The sequence below is a fragment of the Ursus maritimus genome, unplaced genomic scaffold (assembly GCF_017311325.1).
Source record: "Ursus maritimus isolate PB19 unplaced genomic scaffold, ASM1731132v1 scaffold_9, whole genome shotgun sequence".
Lineage (NCBI taxonomy): Eukaryota > Metazoa > Chordata > Mammalia > Carnivora > Ursidae > Ursus > Ursus maritimus.
In genome coordinates, this window is record NW_024427107.1 from 28,900,306 (window position 1) to 28,923,076 (window position 22,771).

Consider the following 22,771-nt stretch of genomic DNA (forward strand, 5'->3'; position numbering starts at 1 on the left):
AAGTAGATAACAATTTTACTATCACATCCTCTTCTCCATTACAGTCCTCATATCTGAATTTCTCATGTTCAAATCTGACTTTGCTTTTTAACAGATTGTTACCTTTGAAACTGTGCTTCATGTTTATGAATTGCAGAGAAATCCATGAGCTGCGGGAAAGACAGTTCCTAGAGATTAGTCTCAGATTACTCTCAGTAGTTATCTCCCATCTTCAATGATTTCTTGATGGTCTCTTATTAATTGCCCATGAGAGAGAAAATGTAATTCAGAAAGTGCTTGTTCTATAGCTTGTGTGTACTTGTGACACTTTGTGGAGAAACTGGCTAAAATGTCAATCTTCCAAAAGCTCCACTGAGTTCTTTATCTGTTCTTGCTACTGAGATTTATCGTCCCTCAAATGAGCTCTATGGGTTTGCAGGTGGAGTTGGCCATTATAACTTTTTGTTTTGTTTTGTTTCTTCCCGGTTCCACAGAGATGCTCTCGTTCTCTAGACTTCCTCTTCTGCTCAAGGTGAAATACTACTGAGTAGCATGTGAATTTAATTTCACTTACATTTCTTGTTCTGTCTTTTTCTGATGAAAAACACAAAGCCATACGATTGGAAAGGTAAGTAAGTGAGAAAAAAGCAGTATACAAAACTGGCAGACGTTCTGAAATTTGTGCAAAAGAAAAAAATATATATATTCAAAGAAAAATAAAAACCTGGAAAGATCTTAGCATTTGCAGGGGTTATTCCTGAGTGACATGATTATGGACAATTTCATTTTCTTTATAATTTCTTTTGTTGTTTCCAAAATTTTAACACGAACAATGTTACTTTTACATTAGAAAATACTTACTTGGGTCTCCCCTTAAGTGAGGGTGGAATCTGTGATTTGTTTTTAACCAATAAAATATGAGAGAGGTGGAAAAAAAGAAAAAGAAAATAGTTGCTTAGGAAAAAAAACGTAGACCTATTATTCCCTTTTGCTAAAACATATTGGAATAGATGTTATTAGTTAAAATTACAGTAACTTTATTTCTAAGTAAAAATGTAAAAATAAAAATACAGCAAAATATAAAAAATAATTATCAAGACATTACTTATTCTATAGCACAGCAGAGAATAAGTTGATGAAGAAAACCCAGAACATGGGGACAAGGGTGCAGATAACTGATTGGTGGGAAGACATTTAGGTTCTGAAAATTGTTTCACATCCATTTTTCTTTCTTCTATTTTTTTTTAAAGGAGCATTTATTAGAATGAGAAAAAATTCTTGAAAACAAAAAGATTTTTGTATTATTTAGAAGACTGAATTAACTCTTTGATTACTAGCACTGGTGATTATAATTTTACCATTTTGAGGAAATTTATTTATTAAGGTAACATACACAGAAAACTGCCCCAAAAGGATCGCAAATGAAGCCAGTCAAGACCTAAGCAAACTTCTTTAAAATTCAAATGTTATGTTTCATTTCTTAATCTTGGTAATAGTTACGGGGGTGTTTTCGCTTTGTAAACATTCACCAAACTCTATACTTAAAATGTGTACTTTTCTGTATTCATTACACTTCGATTAAAAAAAAACTTTGCTTGAAAAAAAAAAATCTCACCAGTTTCTGTCTTTCTGCAACGCATAATGGTAACTCTGTTGTTTGGTTTCCCAGAACATTCCTTTTTATCCCTCCAACTCAGGATGGGGACAATCAGTGTCCTTTCTTGGTTCCTTTTCTACGTGTTATGAGGGAGGGAGGAGGGCAGAAATCTAGGTGGTCGAGTTGGTGTTAGTGTATTAATCCCTGTATAGAAATACGGTCCTTGTGAATATAATCAGAACTCTGGTCCGTTTGCCCTCGTGGCCTTCTACCTGCCTCTAACTTGGAGCAAAGCTAGATTGTTTTTGAAGTATGGTGATAGGGCTTGTGTACTTTTCATTTAAATTCAATTAGCCAGCATATAGTACATCATTAGTTTCAGATGTAGTGTTCAATAACTCATCAGTTGTGTGTAATACCCAGTGCTCATCACATCAAGGGCTGTGTATTTTAATATTTCCCTAGACTTTTTTTTTTTATTTGGCTATTTACAAATTTGACAATCCAGAGAACCAGGACTTTATGCCTCATTATCTCAGTTCCTCCTCTTATCAGCTCTCTGTGTGATGGAAAGGAAAGCTGATACTCTTTCATATCCTTAAATTATGCTTCTCTTCTTGGTAAAACATCAGGTTCTTTAACCTGAGAGTAAGGAAAATGTTCCCCATGATCCCTCCTCCGTTATGGAATCATGAGAATGAGTCTTAAGACCTATACAAATAAAAAAAGAACAATGTTTAGACCTCATCGTATTTACCTTGTTGTGACAGCTTGAATAAACACAAGTGGGGGCATTTTGTTGGTGTATTGTGCACTTGCTACTTCCCAGGAAAAAGACATTTCATCATCTCTATTAATAAATGTTTTCTTTAAATATTTAAACACTGGGATGCCTGGGTGGCTCAGTCTGTTAGGCGGCTGCCTGCAGCTCAGGTCATGATCGCAGGGTCTTCAGATCAAGTCCCGCATTGGGCTCCTTGCTCAGCGGGGAGCCTGCTTCTCTCTCTGGCTGCTCTGCCTGCCACTCCCCCATGCTTGTATTCGCTCTGACAAATTTTTTTAAAAATCTTTAAAAAATAAAATAAATATTTAAACACCAAAATACCTGATACAAGTATGTAAAAGTATATTCAAATATTGAAATTATTAAAAAAGAATTGTATTGATTCATACATATGTCTCTAAACTAAACATTAAACATTTAGTTCTATAACTAAATGTACTAAGAATGACTCCCTTCATTTCTGGCTTTACTATACTTTGTATATCTTTCTAGTATCTACACATTTAACCCTCCATGGATTGGGTCCAAAGTAATTCTGTGTACATATAAATGCATTTCCCCCCAAAATCATTAGGAATGCATGCCATAAATAATTTCAAAGAGCATTAGAAATTATTTGGTGCACATAAACCTTAAACTTCTAAAAAGGAAAATAAAAGACAAAAAAACTTGCAAATTTATGGCAGACAGAAATTTACTGGGGTGCCTGGCTGGCTCAGTCAATAGAGCATGCAACTCTTGATCTCAGGGCTGTGAGCTTGAGCCCCACGTTGGATGTAGAGATTACTTACAAATAAAATCTTTTAAAAATTTCTGTTCTGTGGGTATAATGAATTTTTAGAAAACAGTAAGGAGAATACAAATACACGAACTGAAAAATAGGTATGGGTCATAAACTGGCAATTCACAAAAGAAGAAACAGAAATGGCCAATCAGGGCGCCTGGGTGGCTCGGTCGTTGAGTGTCTGCCTTCGGCTCAGGTCATGATCCCAGGGTCCTGGGATCTGGTCCCACATCGGGCTCCCTGCTCAGCGGGAAGCCTGCTGCTCCCTCTCCCACTCGCCCTGCTTGTGTTCCCTCTCTAGCTGTGTCTCTCTCTGTCAAATAAATAAAATCTTAAAAAAAAAAAAGGCCAATCAATGTGTAAAAATATCACACTTCATTAGTAGCTACAGCATTGCCACAGAACACAACACTGGGATGCATATGGTTATGTAAAAGTCTACAAAAATCAAGAGTTTTGAATTAACTATCCCCTGATATCTAGGATGCTGGGAAATGAACACTCCCATTTGCTGTCAGTGTACGTAAAATGCTAGAAACTGTCAGCAAAGCAATTTGATCATATGCCTTGAATTCCTACCTTTGACCAAGGGCTGTAGCTTGTAGGAATCTCCCTAAAGAGTAATAGATGAATTCAAGGATGTGTGTGTATCGATCAAAGTATTGTACACAATTATGAAAAACAAAAAATAAAAACCACCTCAATGTCCAACAATCACAAATAAGGAAAACTGAGACTAAGTATTTAAGAAATTTTCCAAATCAGCAAATAAAATGCAAGGCTGAACGTAATCCCAGGTCTCTGTGCCTCCCCGCCATCCCTCCTTAAGCCCCTTTATAAAGCTGGTGGTTTTCCTAGAAATTTCTTGAGGTGTCTCTCAGATTCTGGAATTACGAGTTTGTTTCTGGTTTCTGTTTTGTTGTTTCTGAGCTCAGTATTAGATAGTGGTTTCCAGCCCTCCTGTGGCCCAGCCTCAGCACTCTGGGTCCAAGTAAAGATTCTGGGAATTGGGGGGAGTAACGCTGCTACACAACAACACCTTGACACCCCCCATCTGGCTGGATTTAGTCTACACTGGGCCAGCGTGAGCCACAGAGGCAGTGTGCGCCTCTTCGGACCCTTCAGGAGCTGAGCCAAGGGCTGGCAGACCGGCACGAAAAACCCTCACCCAACACTGCGTCACCAGGAGGGCACAGCTCACGAACACCACGTGCGCTTAGATGCAGATTACCACCGTCTCCAGGAAACACTGCCCCCTGCCCGGCCGTCTTCTCCGTTTTATTCACAATAAACAGTATTTTCTCACTGAAGAGGTGGTACTCCTAAAAGCCTCTACTGGGGGCGCCTGCGCGCCTCAGTCGGTGAAACGTCTGCCTTCGGGCTTCGGGTCAGGATCTCAGAGTCCTGGGATCCAGTCCTGTTGGGCTCCCTGCTCTGTGGGAACTCTGCTTCTCCCTCTCCCTCTGCCTGCCGCCCCCCCCACCCCGCTTGTGCTCTCTCTAATGCATAAATAAGATCTTTTTAAAAAATAAAAATAAAAGCCTCTACTGTAGTTCCTTTGCCAAACATTCTGACATGGAAGGACAATGGTTGAGAGGTTTCTCACAGCAGATAAAGCACAGGCAGAGCTGGGATCCCTAAACCGGATTTCTGGGTGTCCTGACAGTCTGAATCAGAAGCTGCAGCTCGACAAGCCAAACATCTCCCACACCCTGGCTCAGACGCCAACTAAACTGCATGACCCTAAACTAGTGATTTTCAAAGACTGCATCATCACCTGAAGCTTGTTAGATATGTGAATTTGGGGGCCCCACCCAGAATCCTCTGGGTCCTCGGGGGGGGGGGGGGGGGGGCGGAGGTGTGGGGTTGATTACGGGAGGTGGGGCCGCCTTGATCCAGTGTTGGAACAGGACCTCCAAGGCATTCTGATGAGCTCAAGTCAGAATCGCTGCACGAAGCTTGCAGTCCCCATTCCTTCATATGGCCGCTCACTTATTATCTGTATCATAACTTGACCTGTTGAGAAAGTTTCTTTTCAAGTTATATTTTACCGCGCCCCAACCAAGAGTCGTGCAGAATCCCAGATGGAGGGAGGACATACAAGAAGCCAAGTGAGACTCTTCTTATTCTTAGGGGGTGGCAAGAGTTAAGAGCATGAAATTTAATTTGTAGTCGAGGTCCTGCAAGACTGCAGTTCGTGATTAATGACCAAGTGCTGGGGAGGAAGAGGAAGAGGAACCCTGAGGCTAACAAGGACTGGAGACTCCTTCGCCCCAGGCTCAGGCTTGCTGGGACCTACTCTACAAAGCTGGAGTTTACTGTTATGCACCACTTCTTCCTCAGCTTGTCACAGTGTAGACAAGCAGGTGACGTCTACGGACTCCGATAATGGGTCAGTGCATATTTACTGTATTTCTACAGCGTGTGTGTATTTGTGGACAGAGTGCCTGCAATACTGGAGCCAAACGATGAAGGATGGCATCCTGATAGTGTTTTCCACATGACTGACAAAAGTGAGAATCACTGTCATTGTCTTCTATACTTTGTCCCCCAGTGCTGCTCTTCCTGGACTGAGATGCCTCTGTTTTGTAGACCTGAATCTCTCCAGGTGCAATGAGTAAGGAGGGGTTCTCTGGCTCCGCATAAAACCTACGGCTCTGGAGAAAGAAAGGGAAGGAGGGGGAGGGAATCTGGTTCCAGAGGAAGGGAGGTGGTGAGGCTCCAGGCAAAGGGATGGGAATTGGGCCTGGGTACCATCTTCCCGGGTTGCTTCTCCTCTCTTTTCGACCAGGCCCTCTTCCTGTTTGCCCTGGTGTTCCCAGAGATGTATGTGTGCACACGCAGGTCAATGAAATATCACATAATGTGATATACAGTGCATTTCAGGTGTCTGCTACAACGCCTGGTGCATGATAGGCCTTTACATTATCACTCATTTATTATTATTCTTTTCTTTCCTCTTTCGTCTATCGTTTTTCCTGCCATTTAGTTATCTGCCTGGCAAACTTCCATGGACTCCAAAGGCCCATTAGAAATATTACTACTTTCTCTGGGAAACCTTTTCCACCCCTTCCATCCCTCACACTAACGAGGTAGCATTGCTCACATCCTTCTTCCACGCGGACACTTGTGTTACGTTATTACGTTACGTTGTATTATTACATTATGATACTGAGTTGTGTGTCTGTACTCCCCCCTCATTGTGAGCTCTTTAAATGACAGGGCCCAGGTTTTATACATGTTCCTATCTTCAGAGGAAGCACTTAACACTTACTGAATGTGTGTTAAATGAGTATTGAAGAAACTGAGTCACTAAGAGAAAAAGGAAAGTCTAAAACCTACATGTGTTAGTGTGAGAATACTCTGTCAGCACAGCGTATGACCGCTCTTGTGTTCTCAGGTTTCCAAAAGCTGCCTCTTTTTTTATTATCTTTCCAAGTCTCACTGCCTTTCTCATTGCTTCTGGATTTCTAGCCAGTTTCCCACCGCACAATATCTTCAACTGCAATTTGTTCCAGTTTTGTCAGCTCTGTCACATCGTCCGTGGAGCGCTTTTCTTTTATGCTGGAAATCTAAGACATTGTTAGTTAACATTTACTGAACGCTTACTTTTTTTTTTTTTTACTTTTTCTTTAAAAGTCACTTTAAAGATACATTCTAATTGAAGTATAGTTGATGTACAATATCCTGTTAGTTTTAGGTGTACAACATAGTGATTCAAAAATTGTATATAATACGGAACGCTCACCACGAAAACTGTAGTTACCATTTGTCACCATACAAAGTTATTACAGTATTACTGACTATATTCCATATGCTTTACTCTTCATCCCTGTGACTTACTTTATAGTTTGTACTTCCTCATCTTCTATTTCACCCATCCCCACCCCTCCTCTCCTCTCCTCTGGCAACCACCAGTTTGTTCTGTTTATGAGTCTGTTTCTGTTCTGTTGTTTTTTGGGGTTTTTTTAGATTCCACATAAAAGTGAAATCATATGGCATCTGTTTTTCTCTTTCTGACTTGTCTCATTTAGCATACTACTCTCTAAGTCCATCCATGTTGTTGCAGATGGAAGATTTCATCCTTTTTTACGGCTGAGTTGTATTCCACTGTGTATCTATAACACATCCGTATCCATTCATCTATCGATGGACACTTGGGCTGCTCCCGTATCTTGGCTACTGTAAAGAATGCTGCAATGAATATAGGAGTGCAGATATCTTTTTGAATCAATGTTTTCATTTTCTTTGAATAAATATCCAGAAATGGAATAGCTGGATCATAGGGTAGTTCTATTTTTAATGTCTTGAGGAACCTCCACACGATTTTCCATAGTGGCTGCACTAATTTACATTCCCATAACTCACTTTTTTAACAAGTGTGTATTGGGTGTCTGCGATATGCCAAACACTGTTGTGGGTAATTACAAAATAGAAGAGGTGAGTATTTGTGCTGTGTGTTAGGCTCTGGACTGGGTGTCTTCTACGTGTATCATCTTATCCAGCCACAAGTGTCTGGTGCACTTCAACGTAGAGAATTGGGAAAAGTTTCTAATTTACATCAATCTCTTTTATTTTGAGTGGCAAGAGAGACCATGACATGATCACTAAACGCCATATCCGTCTACATGTTATAAAATTTACTAAGACCCTTTTCTGGTTCACAGCTCTTCGGCGTTTACCATCGAGTGGGCACCATGAAGACTGCATCCTGCCCATGGGCTACATCCAGCTGTGAGCGTTTACCGGGTAAGGTGACTGATCGTATTTCGCACCCACGCAGCAGCTTCGATAAGACCATGAAAGCTCATGTGTGCCTGGGTTCTTATAACTACTCTTATTTTTGAGATAACAATCACATGGCCCACAACTCTGAAATACCTGACTTGATTTGTAATCTATCGTTGAATCTAGCGACTACTGAAGAGTAATGAAGAGATAGTTTATCTAATGTTCCTACTTAAATAGTATTTTAAGAAACACACATGATGAAATATAGTTTTACTATGGTAAAAAAGACAACCTAAAATTTACCATCTTAATCATTTCTGAGTATTCAGTTCAGCAGTGTTAAATATATTCATATTGTTGTGAAACAGATCTCCAGAACTTTCACATCTTGCAAATCTAAAACTCTGTGCCTATTAAACTGTAACTCCCCTTTCCTCCCTGAAATATATTTATAGGGCTTTCATATACAAAGCTTATAGTGTTGAATCCTTTTCTTATACAGGTCTCTAAAAGCACAAGAAGAAAATAGTAAAGGCAAAAAGCTGCTGTTTCCCTATGAGTCATGTTATCCATCTGTAAAAATCAGTGGCTGTCAGAGACTAAGCGGCTTCGGGCCTTTAACAGATAACTCAGGCCCTCAGTGGTACCAGGGAGTTGAAATACCTTTTGCTTGTGTGATTTGCGAGAACTTCTAGAACAGGTTCTAAGAGATAAAATGGCCTAAGAGCTGTGGGCTCATCCCCCATCCCCCAACGCTGGCATTCTTTCCCTCACATCTGAGACAATAATCACGCGGCCTGTACTCAAAAAGTCCCAATGACAGAAATCTCACCACACCTGAAGTCGATGTTCCTTCACTGTCTTCCCTTTGTGATTACAATAGGTTTTGAGAAAACAGCAAACAAAAACTGCTCTCTTATGTACCTGAAAGAAAAGTGTTTGGAATCACCTGTCTGGTCTGGTTCTGTCTCTTGGCTGCTTCAGGCTTTCTTCCTTTCCTCCCAAATGCAATCTGGATATAGGAGACCTTAACAGAAAGCATTTTTAATAACAGCGTATGTGACAACTGGGCCTTCCACAGCAGCGCATGCATGCATGCCACAGTCAGCAGTCTAGAGAAGGCTCGATGTGCAACGGAGCCTGGACGCTGGAAGACCTCCTCGGGGGATACACTTGTTTGTTTGGTTCAGTCTTTTGTCTTCTCAAGATCTCTGATGTCATCCTTCCTCCCATTCTTCGTCCATGTGATTCAGGCAGAGCTCACCCAGCCCCTGCTTTTACGGGCAAGCATGTCATCCCAACCTGCTTTCCCAACATCGCATTCCATGTGATGACGGAAGCCACCTCATGATCCCTTATCTCTGTCTAGGGCTCTAAGAATTGCCTCCTGCCAGACGTGGGTGTCCAGGGCAAGATCCAAAAGCGGGTACTGTAGTGTAACTTTCAACCTCAGGGTAACATGGTCAGAGAGAGTCAAAGTGACCGGTCACAAGTGAAGGTCACCAGCGCAATCTGATTGGAAGGAGAGCAAGAAAAGTAGATATATTACATGAAAGGAAAATGAGATTTCATTAAGAAACTGCTACTGAATTAAGAAAATGTAAAGGCAGACCTGAACCCAAGAACATTTTTAGAGAATTGAGAATTAAGTAAAAATATCCCTAAACTATATTAAATGGCATATATGTATCTAAAATATACTGAAACTATTTTTTGACAAAGAAAAGAAGTAGTGCATGCTGTCTTCACACCGAGTCCTGTATAATGTGTTTTTGTGACACTGGTACATTAATATATTCTATACAGATAGTTGACTTATCGATCTCCTATTTCAAGAAGTTTTTTGGGACATTTTGAAGTGAACTGTACCTTTGAGTTGAAGATTAACTTGTTTAGAAGACTTTGTGCTGCCAAAAATACCAAAAGATAACAAAAAATAATAAAGAAATAAGCAGCTCAAACTTTGCTGATCTTTATGATAACCTAATTTCTCTCATGGCTATCTACCTTCTGAAGTTTCATTAACTCTATCTTGCACGGGCTACTAGGGCAGTAGCTTTCCAATTTTTGAGCCTGACACACATAAGAAAATTTTAAACTGAAATCTAGAACAGGCATTTACATGTATACATATAACTGAGAAAGTGCCACGAAACAGTTCTTTCCTTTGCCTCCTGCAATTCACTGATTATTTTCTATCCCATTCCATCTTACTCTGTTCCTCTATTTGTTTTGTTCTACTCTATTCTATTTAATTTCAAAATGTCAATTATGACTCACAAAGTTGATTTCACAACTTACTAATTGATCTTAATGAGTAGTTTGAAAAACACTGCTCTGGTCTAAGATACAGCAAAGAATGAGAACTAGAAATGTCTTATGTATGTACCAGCTCCAACAACCTTTCCAGTCTACTTCGGATTCACATTCCACTCTTCTTTTTCACTCATTCATTTATTCCTTCATTTCATTTATTAGAGGAAGATCTATGAAGCATCTGCCATGAGTTGGGCACTTGGTCAGTTACCGGGAATATGGTGGTGGGCAGGACAGATTCCAGAGCTTACAGGACTAACCAACTCTAAGAGAGCTTGAGTCAGAAGAGATCTAGACCCCAACGGAGGGGCAGTGGTGGAGTGAGGAAGGAAATGGAATGTGCTCTTATATCATGGCCCTAGGGGAGTCATTTACTTAAGAGTTTCTTGGTGGTAACAATGAATGAAGTTTTCAGAAAGGAAGACATCGTACTTAGTTCTGCTAATATGACAGTAAGTATGGACGGTCTCTTCACTGCTATTAGTCTGATAGTGTGGGGGTGGGCAACACATAAATTATTATGATACCATGTAATAATGCAATAGACCAACATAGCCATTTGTAGTTGCATGGAATTAACAGTTAAAAACAGAGAAGATGAAGACTTCACAAAGGGGAGGAAATGACAAGAGAGGAAGACAAACACTGGGAAAGGAGGCTGGTTGTTGGGAGACGCTTTTTTATGGGTTGAGGGAAAGGAAACAGTGCAAAGGCCAAGACTGGGCATGATTAATTAATGTAGTAGAGTGTTGGTGGATTTGGGGGGTGAGAGATCAAGTACAGAGGTGGAGGGATTCACCTGGGAAAGATTAACAGTGACAACTTCATGGATAAGACAAACAAATAATAGTCAAGGCTTGCAATATTGTTAAATTTTTTTATGAGAGCAAAAATATTATTTGATATGGTGGGAATTCTGTCATTAGCTACCTTTTCTCATTTTCTTGAATGATATATAGATAGCATTTTGTCCTGAAACTACTCAAATTACAAGTCCTCTTGTCTCATCCCTTTATTTCATTGATTTCTTTGAGTTTGTCAAAATGACTTCATCTTTCATTCCATGGTGCTTTATTTTTTTAACCTGTACTTGAAGAATAACATAATAGAGAAAAGTGAAGGCAACACAAGTACAGAGCTTGATGAATTGTCACAAAGTGAGCAGAGCACATCTGTGTGAAACTTGTACTCCTTTTAAGAAACACCATTACCAGCACCCTGGAAGTCTGTCGTTCCCAGGACCCCTGACAGTTACTTTCTGTCCATCCGAGGGTAATCACTGTCCTGACTTCTAACAAGGAGTACACTTTGAACAAGAAAATAATCCAAACTCTCCAATAGATAAATCCACATGCAAGAAGGTATTTCTTTAAAAGTTGTCCAAATAAGGATTCCATTTCCAACCTGTTCTCAACTGTTTACCCAAAATGTTTCCCTTACTTCTATACTGTTTGCCTAGCTGGAGTAAAAGTAGGGTGACTAAAAGGCCAATCAGAAGGCTTTTTTCTGGAAGACTCCCCTTAGAAACAAACATTTTGAAATGAAATGGGGAGCAGAATTAAAACCAAACGTGAACAACCTACTTATATAATAAGAACCTACGTCTGGCTACCCTATGCATCTGATGCATTGGTATCTTTTTAAAAGCCAAATTGTATTTTTCATATTACTTACAAATGAAATTTCAGAAAATACAGTAAAGTCAAAGCAATCCACAGTCGATCATCCAGAGATGCCACTGTTTGTAATAGCGAAACACTAGAAATATTTTAGTGCCCGTAAGTACAGAATGGTTAGATTATGGTACATACCTACCAAGACACCCTATTAGATACATGTTAAAAAGAATGAAGTAGAACTATATGAACTGACATGAGAAATACCACCATCAATTTGAAGTGAAAACATCTCAGAATTATATGCATAAAATGACCTCATTTAAGCTAAAATGCAGATGCAAAAGGATTTGGATGTTTATTTTTCACCCAAAAACATCTTCTTTGATCTCACGTAGATGTGACTTAAGTTTGTTTGAGGAGTCATTAAGGAACATGTTGTACTTGAGAAACAGTTCTCTTTGAGAACAATGACAAATGGCTATTTATTCATTGATTCAATGCACATTTATTGGTAGACTAGAGTGTCTTGTGGAAACATCAGGTATTTAGAGTTATTATACATTTATAACATTTCCTATTATGTACTAATTCCTGGTTTTTAGTGTGTCATTCTCTTTGTAAAATATTAAAGTGTCACTAAGTCAATTATGACCTATTCAGAAATATTACATGAAAAATTAAACTTAAGATGCAACCTGAATAACCCGAGTACAAGATCATTTATTTCCAATAGTCTGAAAGTTGGTATCGTCATTAGAAATATAGCTGATGAGGTATCCTGTTCCCGCCACTATAAATAATTCCCTCCCCTTCCTTTTTTATTACCACACTTCTTAAGAGCCAGCATAAAGGGTCCTCCTCTGTGAAGGCCTCTATGTTTCACTAAGATAGAATGAGAGGCAGTTTACGTTTCACATACATATTAATATGTACACTGTTGCACTTATCACATATAATTGTGATTATTTACTTCAGGATCTCTCCCAAGAGATTATATAGTCCTTAAAGGCAAGGACAATATCTTATTCCTGTTTAGAATCCTAGCCCCTAACATAGTGCTCAATACATACCAATACTATCCCTGAGATACTGTCAATGTTTAGATAATGGTACTTAGAGATCAATGGTAGTACCTAAATATTTTTAAAAACAGACTTTTAAAAAATAAATACTTCTATCTGAATGATTCATTTAGCATCTGCAGAAGATTTTATTTTCCAAAGATGGCCACCACAATATACCCTATTCCACGTGTTCCTGTACAATGAGACCCAACACTCCTCCCATCAAGTAGTGCGGCTTAGGTCTCTTCCTATTAAATCTGGGTGGACCTCTGTGACTGCCTTGATCAATATAATACAGTTGCAAGTGATACCATATGACTTCCAAAGGTAGGTCATAAAAATGCCATGGACTTTTGCTCTGTCCTCTCAGGACATGTGCTCTTAGAACCCAGCCACTATGTGAAGAAGCCAAGCAGGCTCATGGAAAGGCCACATGCAGGTGTTCCATCTAACAGCCCCAGCTAAAGTCCCAGTTTCCAGCCAGCGTCAATTGCTAGACACGTGAGTGGGTCTTTGGGTGATGGTTCCAGCCCACAGCTGTTGTCACCAGTGGGTGCTGTGCGAAGAAAAAGGCTGTCCCTGCTGAACCCTGTCCCAAATTGTATATTCATGAGCGAAATAAACAATGGTTGTTGTTTTAAGCCACTAAGTACTGGTAGCTTGTTATGGAGCAATGGATAACCAGAACAGCCACCACCACTTCACAGGCTGGTGGAAATAGAGGGCAGGGCTGGGGCCCCAGTGCCCTCTCTTCTATTTCTGTTCTTAATCCAGGTGCAGTAAGAAGCAACATGGCCAAATGCAAGCAGGATTAGAACCAACAGGATGGGTGCACCTGGGTGGCTCAGTTGGTTAAGCGTCCAACTCTTGAATACGGCTCAAGTCATGATCTCAGGGTCATGGCACCGAGTCCCACATGGGCTCCATGCTCAGTGGGGAGTCTGCTTGGGATTCTCTCTCTTCCCCTCCTCCTCCCCCTCCACCCCACTCTCTAATAAAATAAATAAATCTTTAAAAAAAAAAAAAAAAAAAGAACTAACAGGATGACCCAAACTAGGACAAACAGTCCCTAGGAAATTAATTAGAGCCCATTATAGTTCAAACAGATATGCTAAAAATGCATTTGTGATGTCTGGATTTTTGTTTTTTCTGAGGAGGCAGAAAAGAACATTTTAAGCAATTATAAACAACAACTCTATTATTATCTTACTGACATGTAAAGAATCATGTTATAGGTATGGGAAATTTAATTATCTAAGGCTGGTGTTTTGTGACGTGGTGACGAAGGACCTGTTACTTGCTGCAGGATGCTTCAAGATTTGCCTACAGTTATTGAATAATCAGTTTGAGCAAAATGTGGTTCCTGACCTCATCAATGCATTTGTCACAGTAAATCATATTGTGATGAAAAAATTACACAGGAGTGAAATGCTTGACGCAAGTGTAGATGAGTTAACCGGCTGGTTTATAGACACGGGCTGCTTTCTTTCCTCGGAAATTACGTGTGACAGTTAAATTAACCTGAAGGGACTTGGAGGTTGGCAAAGATTTGCATACTTTCCCCCATTCTTTATTTATGAACTGCCAAGTTCTTCTCAGAGTACAACAGTGCACTTTTATATTAACAATGAAATACATTATTTGGGAGGAAGCAATGAAGAATGAGACTGGAGAAACCAATGTGGGGCTTATCAACCATTTTAATCTATGAAAATACTGCAGCATATAACCTTGAGTAGCACTGCCTTGGTTCTTTATTTTTTTAAAGATTTTATTTTTAAGTAATCTCTACACTCAACATGGGGCTCGAACTTACAACCCTGAGATCAAGAGTCACATGCTCTACCCACCAAGCCAGCCAGTCAGGGGTCCCTGTCTGGGTTCTTTAATATGAAGACAAAATATTAACTATTTTTTGGTTTCACGTATTTAAGTAATCTCTACATCCAACATGGGGCTCCAACTTATCCCAAGATTAAAAGTCTCATACTCTACTCAATGAGCCAGCCAGGTGCCCCATATAAACTATTTTTTATTAAGAACAAAAGGCTATTAGATTCTAATTTTCAGGGCACCTGGCTGGCTCAGTTGGAAGAGCATGTGACTCTTGATCTTGGGGTTGTGAGTTTGAGCCCTACATTGGGTATAGAAGTTATTTAAATAAATAATTTTTAAAAAGATCCTAATTCTCCTTTTATTCCCGTTTAGTCAAACTACCTATTTTTGACCTTGAAAATGGCAGCTGTCAAGTCGACAGGAGTCTGACATTAACTAACAAGGGTGCATTCCTTTGGCTATCCAACCAAACAAATGCAAGCATTTCTAGTTGCTCTCTGGCAGTAGGATACCCTCCCGGATACAGTTGGAAAAAATGAACTTCAAGACCCTCTGTTTCCCCTAGTGTTTTTTTCATCTTTTCTCTTTTGCTTATAATTCTGAGTGGTCGCTGACTTAAACTATAAATCTGATTCCTAATACATTTTTTAAAGTTTTAAAATCAGTGCAAATTTTTAGAAGGTTGGCACCCATTGTCATTGTGGACCCCCCCCCCCCCGGAGCACCACACTGCTGTACTGCTAGTCTTGGAGGGCGAAGACTCATTAAAGATAATTACTAAACCCAAAATATTGATACAGCATATGCAGAAAAATGCTCATCACAGTATTGTTTATCATTTCTTACATGTCAAAAAAATAAAGCTTGTCAAGTATGTTGTATTAAGCAGAGCTCACACATTATGATTACGAAGAAGGTTTAGTAACTACAGAGCTCTTTTTCTATAGAACAGACCCCCAAACTGTACGTAGACTGTGGTCACAACTATGCAAAAGAGAGCTGACAGAAAAGGAAGGAAACATACTAAAATGCTAACAAAGGTTGCATTAGGGTAGTAGAACAAAGGTGATTATTTTTTCTTCTCTCATTCTGTGAAGGTGATTACATAATTGTTATTAAAATCATTTAAAACGGTCATTAAGTACTTAACAATGCTTGAATCCAGCAGGAGAGAACAGAGATCATTTCAAGCTATAGGCTAAAATGAAGTGACACATAAATATGGAGAAAGTCTTGACAGGGGTCCCTCTTTTGTCATTTTACCCAGATTCCAGAGGCACATAGAGGTGACTTCTATCAGTGGACAGAGTCCCCTTACAAATAAACTCTACTTCTATCCTCCAAAAAAGTCTTTGCCTGACCTCTCCATCTCACTGCTTCACATTCTCAACACCTCATACAACCTGGAGTTAACATAAGGCGAGTGAAAAATGTTTTACTTTTCGATTTAGAAAACAACAAATGCACATCAGAAATTGCAAAGCTGTTTTTGAGAAAACAAGATTCCGCCAACATGAAGAGGTATGAAGAACATATGAAGATGTGATACTGTCAGAGGTAAGCCTGATTTTGAGGGGAAAACCTTAAAATGAGCATAAGAAAGCCAGTAAGAAGTGGAAGTGGAATTTGTAAGATAGAGTTGAAATCCAAATTTTATAGAGAAGTGTTGGTGTAAACAAAAATTAGATTATGGACAAAAATCAGATTAACTTGGATGGGGATGGTTGGGAGAAAGGCGGTAGTGTGGGTTTCCAACGGGACCTGGGGTTGCATACCTGCAGCCTTTCTGACTTGTTCTTCTGTCATAAGCATGTTATTAAGCTGCAGTTTACATGTGTACTTAGAACACAGATTCAGATTTTAGAGATTATCAAAAAGTTCTTGCTTTCTCCCCTTATTTGAACAAGGGTCATTTTCTTCTCTTGCTTAAACAAGCTTAATTCTCGATGATTTTGGTTTTCCTGTTCAATACAAACTTTTGTTTAAAACAATATTCTAGTTACTATGAATGGATGAATGAAAAATTTATATAAAATGGTGTTTAAAAATGTTCTTTTGGCCTTTTACCTTGCATGCCCCTAAAACAGTTCCATCAAAAGTTTCCATTCACTTCCCAAATGCGAACACCAACATTTCTGAAATTCTGGCTGGTATCTTTTGGGTTCATCAATATTATTTGCATATATGTGGAATAAAGACAAAGGACAAATAACATTCTCTGTGCCTTGCTTGAAGCCAAATTTTTTCTGAAGAGTATCATTAAAAATTATCATTCTTTTAGCAAATCCATTTCATAGACCAATAGTATTCCATACATAGGTATTTGTAGTAGGTCTGTTGTTGTTGTTGTTTTTACGACTGATTTATTTATTTTAGAGAGAAAGAGAGAGAGAGAGAGTATACGCGCTGGGGGAGGAGTAGAGGGAGAGAATCTCTAGCCGACTCCCCAGTGATCACAGAGCCTGACGTAGGGCTCAATCTCACCACCCTGAGATCATGACCTGAGCTGAAATCAAGAGTAAGACGCTTAACCGACTGAGCTGCCCAGGTGCTCCATTCTTTAAGGTTATAAGAAATTCTTCACAAAGTAACCAATTGGGTGTAATAAATCCTTTACCTATTTCTCATTCCCACAATCATTTCTGTTTTACTGACTGATTGATTGAGAAAGAGCATGTGAGCGGGGAAGGGGCAGAGGGAGAAAGAATCTTCTTTTTAAGATTTTATTTATTTATTTGAGAGAGAGAGCGTGCAGGCACAAGCAAGGGGGAGGGGCAGAGGGGGAGAGAGAAGCAGACGCTCCACTGAGCAGGGAGCCAGACAGGGTTTGATCCCAGGACCCAGAGAACATAACCTGAACCAAAGGCAGACGCTTAACCAACTGAGCCGCCCGGGGGCCCCCCCCCCATTTCTTTGACAGAAAAGTATAAATACTTGTTTTCAAAATATATCTTGTTAATGCTTCTTTTAAAAAATTCCTCTTCTCCTTCCTTATGTAAATAATTCGAATCAAATCTGCCTCGTGTCTTAAGTGCAACAATCACCCTACCCCCATAGACAACAAAAGACCTATGAATTGGGGGCTTCCGGTTTTTTCCAACGCTAATTCCCATGATCAGGACTCTAGATGTGGTCCACATCAATTATTTAACCAATGCCTACGAGGAAGCGACCAAGCACACGTCTGTCATTCAGCCACCCCACAGGACGCGAACGGGAGCCGAGTCCTTTGGAAGCGATTCGCACATGCATCAGGCGCTTTCTTCACACCTACTTCTTTTTTAACAGTAATCCTTCTTAATGCTCTAATATTATGATATAATTTTAGTAGTGGAATTACCCTGGAACAACTCAAAATTATGTAATTAATTACATTCAGCTTCATTGATAATTACTGTTTAATCTCAGCCTCTCAGCCTGACGCCCCAGCAGAAATCTGGTACCCAGAATGGCAGTCATGGGTGGGTGGAGAGGCCTTTCCAGTTTGCTGATTCATACGGACTCACTAAATATATAAATTGTATTTATTTTTGCTAAAAGTCTCAGGATTCGTCAAGTGTCTGCCATTTCCTTAGACTGAGGGTTTGGAGAAGTTAAGGGACAGAGTGGAGAGAACTCCCTTCAGCAATTCCTAATTATGTTTCCCTTAACGCTCATTTTGAAACGATTTAATTGGTGTAATTTTTTTTAAAGTTCCTGTGGTCATATAAATTTGGTTTATGTTGGATTAAAAAATTAAATAGGTTTCTTTACCACAGAGTTTCGTGGGCTTTAATATGTTAATATATGTTGTGGATCTCCAAGAGATGGGATATAAAACGTTTCCCGGGATATAAAACGTTTCCCAAACTGTTTCGAACAGAGAACACCCTTTCCTTTAAACAGCAACAACAGCTTCATTGAGGTATAATTTATATGCCGTGAAAAATTCACTTGTTTTAAAGGTACAATTAAATGATTTTTAGTGAATTTACACAGTTGTACAACCACTACTAACAATCCGAGTTTAGAACATCTTTATCACGTCAAAAAGCATCCCCTGTTCTCATCTGCCAGTACTTTGAGTCCCCACCCCCAGCCCCAGGCAAACACTCGTCTAGTTTCTGTCTTTATGGATGTGCCTCTCCTGGACATTTTGTATAAACGGACTCAGACAATATTTGTTTTTTGTGTCTAGCTTCTTTCACTAAGCATGTTTTTGAGGTTCATCCATTTTGTAGCATGTATCAGTACTTTGTTTATTTTATTGACAAATAATATTCCATATGGATACACCTCTTTTTAATCCATTCATGAGTTTACAGGCATTTGGACTGTTTCCGTTGTGAATTTTGGCTTTTGTGAATAGTGCTACTGAACATTCATCTCTTTGTGTGGACACACGTCTTTATTTCTCTTGGGTGTATAGTTAGGATTAAAGCTGTGAATGTTATAGTAAGTTTATGCTTAACTTTTCAAGAAACCCCCAAACTGTTTTCCAAAGTGGCTGCACTATTTTGCTTTCCCACCTGCAGTGTATGAATTCCAAAGTCCGCACATCTTCACCAACTAGTCTTCCTAGTGGCGCCTAGTGGCATCTCAGTGTGGTTTCGATTTGATTTCCTGATAGGGAATAATACTGAGGAGCTTTTCACGTATTATTGGCCATTCATATATCTTCTTTGCTTAAATGTCTATTGAAATGTTTTGTCCATTTTTAAAATGGATTATTTTCTTAATATTGTGTTGCAAGAGTTCCTTGTATTCTGGATACAAGACCTGAATCAAATATGATCTGCAAATATCTTCTCTGTGGCATATCTTTTCACTTTCTTAATGGTGCTTTTTAAGCACAAATATTTTCAATTTTGATAAAGTTCAACTTATTAAATTTTTTCTTTTATAGCTTGTGCTTTTTTGATAATATTCATTTTGAAAATGAAGATTTTCTATGTTTCTTCTAAGAGTGTTATCATTTTAGCTCTCACAATTAGATGAATGATTCATTTGGAGTTAAAATTTTGAGTGTAATGGGAGGTAAGGGTTTAAATATATCTTTTTGCATGTGGATATCCAATTGTCCCAGCACCATTTGTTGAAAAGACTACCCTTTCCCTATTGAATTGCCTTGGCACCTTTGCTGAAAATCAATTGAGCATAAATGTAAGAGTCTTTAATATGTTAATGTATGTTGTGAATCTCCAACAGGGAGGATATAAAATGTTTCCCAAAATGTTTTTAACAAGGATCCTACCTCCTCCCCCCACTCTTTTAAAACACAGGCTTTCACACAGGTTCTCACTGCTGTCCACAGAATAGATTTCAGGGAATGCTTCTCTAAGGTGCTCAGGGCTCTAACTTTGACTTGGAATGTTACTGCTTGTTTTGAGAGGCTGAGAGGCTGAGGGTTGGTTTAAAGCTGCAAAACCAAAGACATAATTTCTAGTAATATGCTTATAGTAAGTACAGTAAGACATCTCATAATGCAGAAATGTATGGAAAGGCTGTATAAAACACTTGTTACTGAATTAGGTCCATATTTTACACATGTATAGTAATAAATGGGAGTTTTCTTATAGGCATAATGGATGAAACTTTGGAAGTATGAGAATTTTGCAATTGTGTGTTTAAATTTTCAGGGCAATGCATCTTGCTTGATCATGACATTTCACAAGAATAAACATTAGTATTAAGGTGTTAAAGTAATAAAGACCAATTTGTATACACCTTAGCATATACATACACATACATATATACACACATGCATATATACATATGTATACACATGTTAGAGATATATTTTTTCCTTTATAAAACCAGTAGATTTCATCTTAATGTTCTTATTTAACCAAATATAATGCAAAATGTTGAATAATTGGGGCTCCTGGGTGGCTCAGTCAGTTAAGCATCTGTCTTCAGTTCAGATCATGATCCCAGGGTCATGATCCCCAGGTCAGGCTCCCTGCTCAGTGGGGAGTCTGCTCCTTCTTCTCCCTCTGCCCCTCCCCCTGCTCATACTCTCTCTCTCAAATAAATACACAAAATCTTTTCCTAAAAATGTTAAATAATTGCCTAAGTAACCTTCTTAAAATGACAATACTATCACTTTAGCATTGCATTACTACAACAAAAAAACCTTAGTAAAAAATGAAAAGGGAAATTAAAATTAGCATCTTTTAATCACTTTGTATTTATCTGCAGAACAAGAAAAATACAGATAAAGTACAATGACAGGCGAAAAAAATGTATAAACATTTTGATGGGGGAAAATGTGTCATCATAAATCTAGAAAAGCAGACCAAAAGACCTTTGTCAGTGCTCTTTGCTCACAGAGCCTGGTGAATGTTGTGGACCCACTGACAGGAAGATGATCCCAGTGAACGCCTAAGGTTCTGGACTCCTCAGAAAACCATAGTATGAGCCAAACACAGAGGTGTTCTACCAATGCATACTTAAGAGTAATCAATAACCTTAAGTTGACATGCGGACTTTCTAGCCAGGCCTCCTCCTACTAGTGATTTAATGGTTCTTTTTAAGAGATTAATGCTGTTTCTGAATATTTAAGATGGCATTATCTTGCTTTATACACAAGAAGTGATTGTATACAGAAGTTTCCAAACAGACAACAATAGTATGCTTCTTTTGGATATTCTATTCTTCCAAACATTTATAGAAAACATCTTTTTTTGTAAAATTTTAGCCATATTTAGGGTAGCATTCAGACCCGAAGCACCTCCTCCCGCCCTTTGTCAGTGTTCGTGTTCCATCTAGTTTTGAGGCTTAATAGTCCCCCGTCCACTTTTATTCTCACTTTACTTTTTAAGTAACTTGAGTGTTCATCTTAGTTTAAATTTCAAATCTTTTTCGCTAATGGATGTTAGTAATTTAGCAACTAACTTAGGAACATTTACTAGTATTTTATTCTTTTATTTGTTATCTGAAACCATGCTGGATGTTTACTCAGTATTTTAAGATTTTTTTCCCGTGATATTTGGAAACTTCCAGGCTCCTTCCCCCTAAGGAGGCCATTTACAGACTTTGTGTTTAACTGTTTTCTCTTTGGTCTGTGTGCTCATTTTTTTCCCCTAGGCTACGTTTCGCTTACCTGAGAAGCCCTGTCGTCGAGGAGAGGTGCTGTGCGAGGACTGTACCAAGTTCAACACTTACAGCTCTGCCCTCCATGACCTTGTCAACCTCAGGCGCGCGGTGGGCGGATGTTGATGACGTCACGGCCCAGCTGCTCTTGCCCGTCAGATGGTTAAATCCTCACCTCCAGGCCTCCCGGGTGTGGGGGGGTCGTGGATGCAGGAAGTATGGGTTTCACACAAATATCGAGCATCCACGTTCTGCTCATGGGAGAAGTCTTTCCAGCCCGGCCCCCAAATCCTGCTAAAGCAGAAAATAAAACTTCCCTCCCATGTGCGCAGCTGGACGGTTTCGGAACGAGTAAGGGCAGAAAGCGGATCAGAGCCCGGTGCAAACGGGAAGCCATTCCCCTTGAGCTGGAAATGAGGGACAGGAATTCACATACCTTTCTCAGGAGTATCAAAATCTGGGAGATTTTCCTCCCCAAAGTAAGCTGCCCTAAATTGAATTGAGAAAGCTGCCTCCCAGGAATTACCCTGGAGCCTGCTCCCCTCTAGGGGACAGGAGAACTTGGATAATATGGGAAGAAAAATCCATTCAGTGATGGGGATTATTCTGCTATAGACCTGGATACGATTTTTGTGAGAGTGAAGAGGGATTGAAAATTGATATATTTGGGGACACGTGGGGGGCTCAGTCTGTTGAACGTCTGCTTTCAGCTCAGGTCATGATCCCAGGGTCCTCAGATCCAGTGCCAGCCTGGGGCTCTCTGCTCAGCAGGCAGCCTGCTTCTCCCTCTGCCTGCTGCTCCCCCTGCTTGTGCTTTCTCTCCCTCTCCCCCCCCCCAATTCTGACAAATAAATAAATAATCTTTAAAAAAAAGAAAGTTGATATATTTGTAATAATATATAAACCAGGTGTTGTAGAAGTAGTTCTTACTCGGCAGTGTTGGTGCAATCATTGCCACATCAGTGACTCCTTTTGTTATCTTTATAA

General features: G+C 39.4%; 1 long non-coding RNA gene across 1 annotated transcript; it reads right to left on the reverse strand.

Moving 5' to 3' along the window:
- Positions 1 to 8,899: 8,899 nt before the first annotated feature.
- Positions 8,900 to 22,394, reverse strand: LOC103661372. The gene is made up of 2 exons (XR_568052.2): positions 21,795 to 22,394; positions 8,900 to 9,387 (listed from the first exon to the last, which is right to left on the reverse strand). It is a non-coding gene; the product is annotated as an uncharacterized LOC103661372 (long non-coding RNA).
- Positions 22,395 to 22,771: the final 377 nt, after the last annotated feature.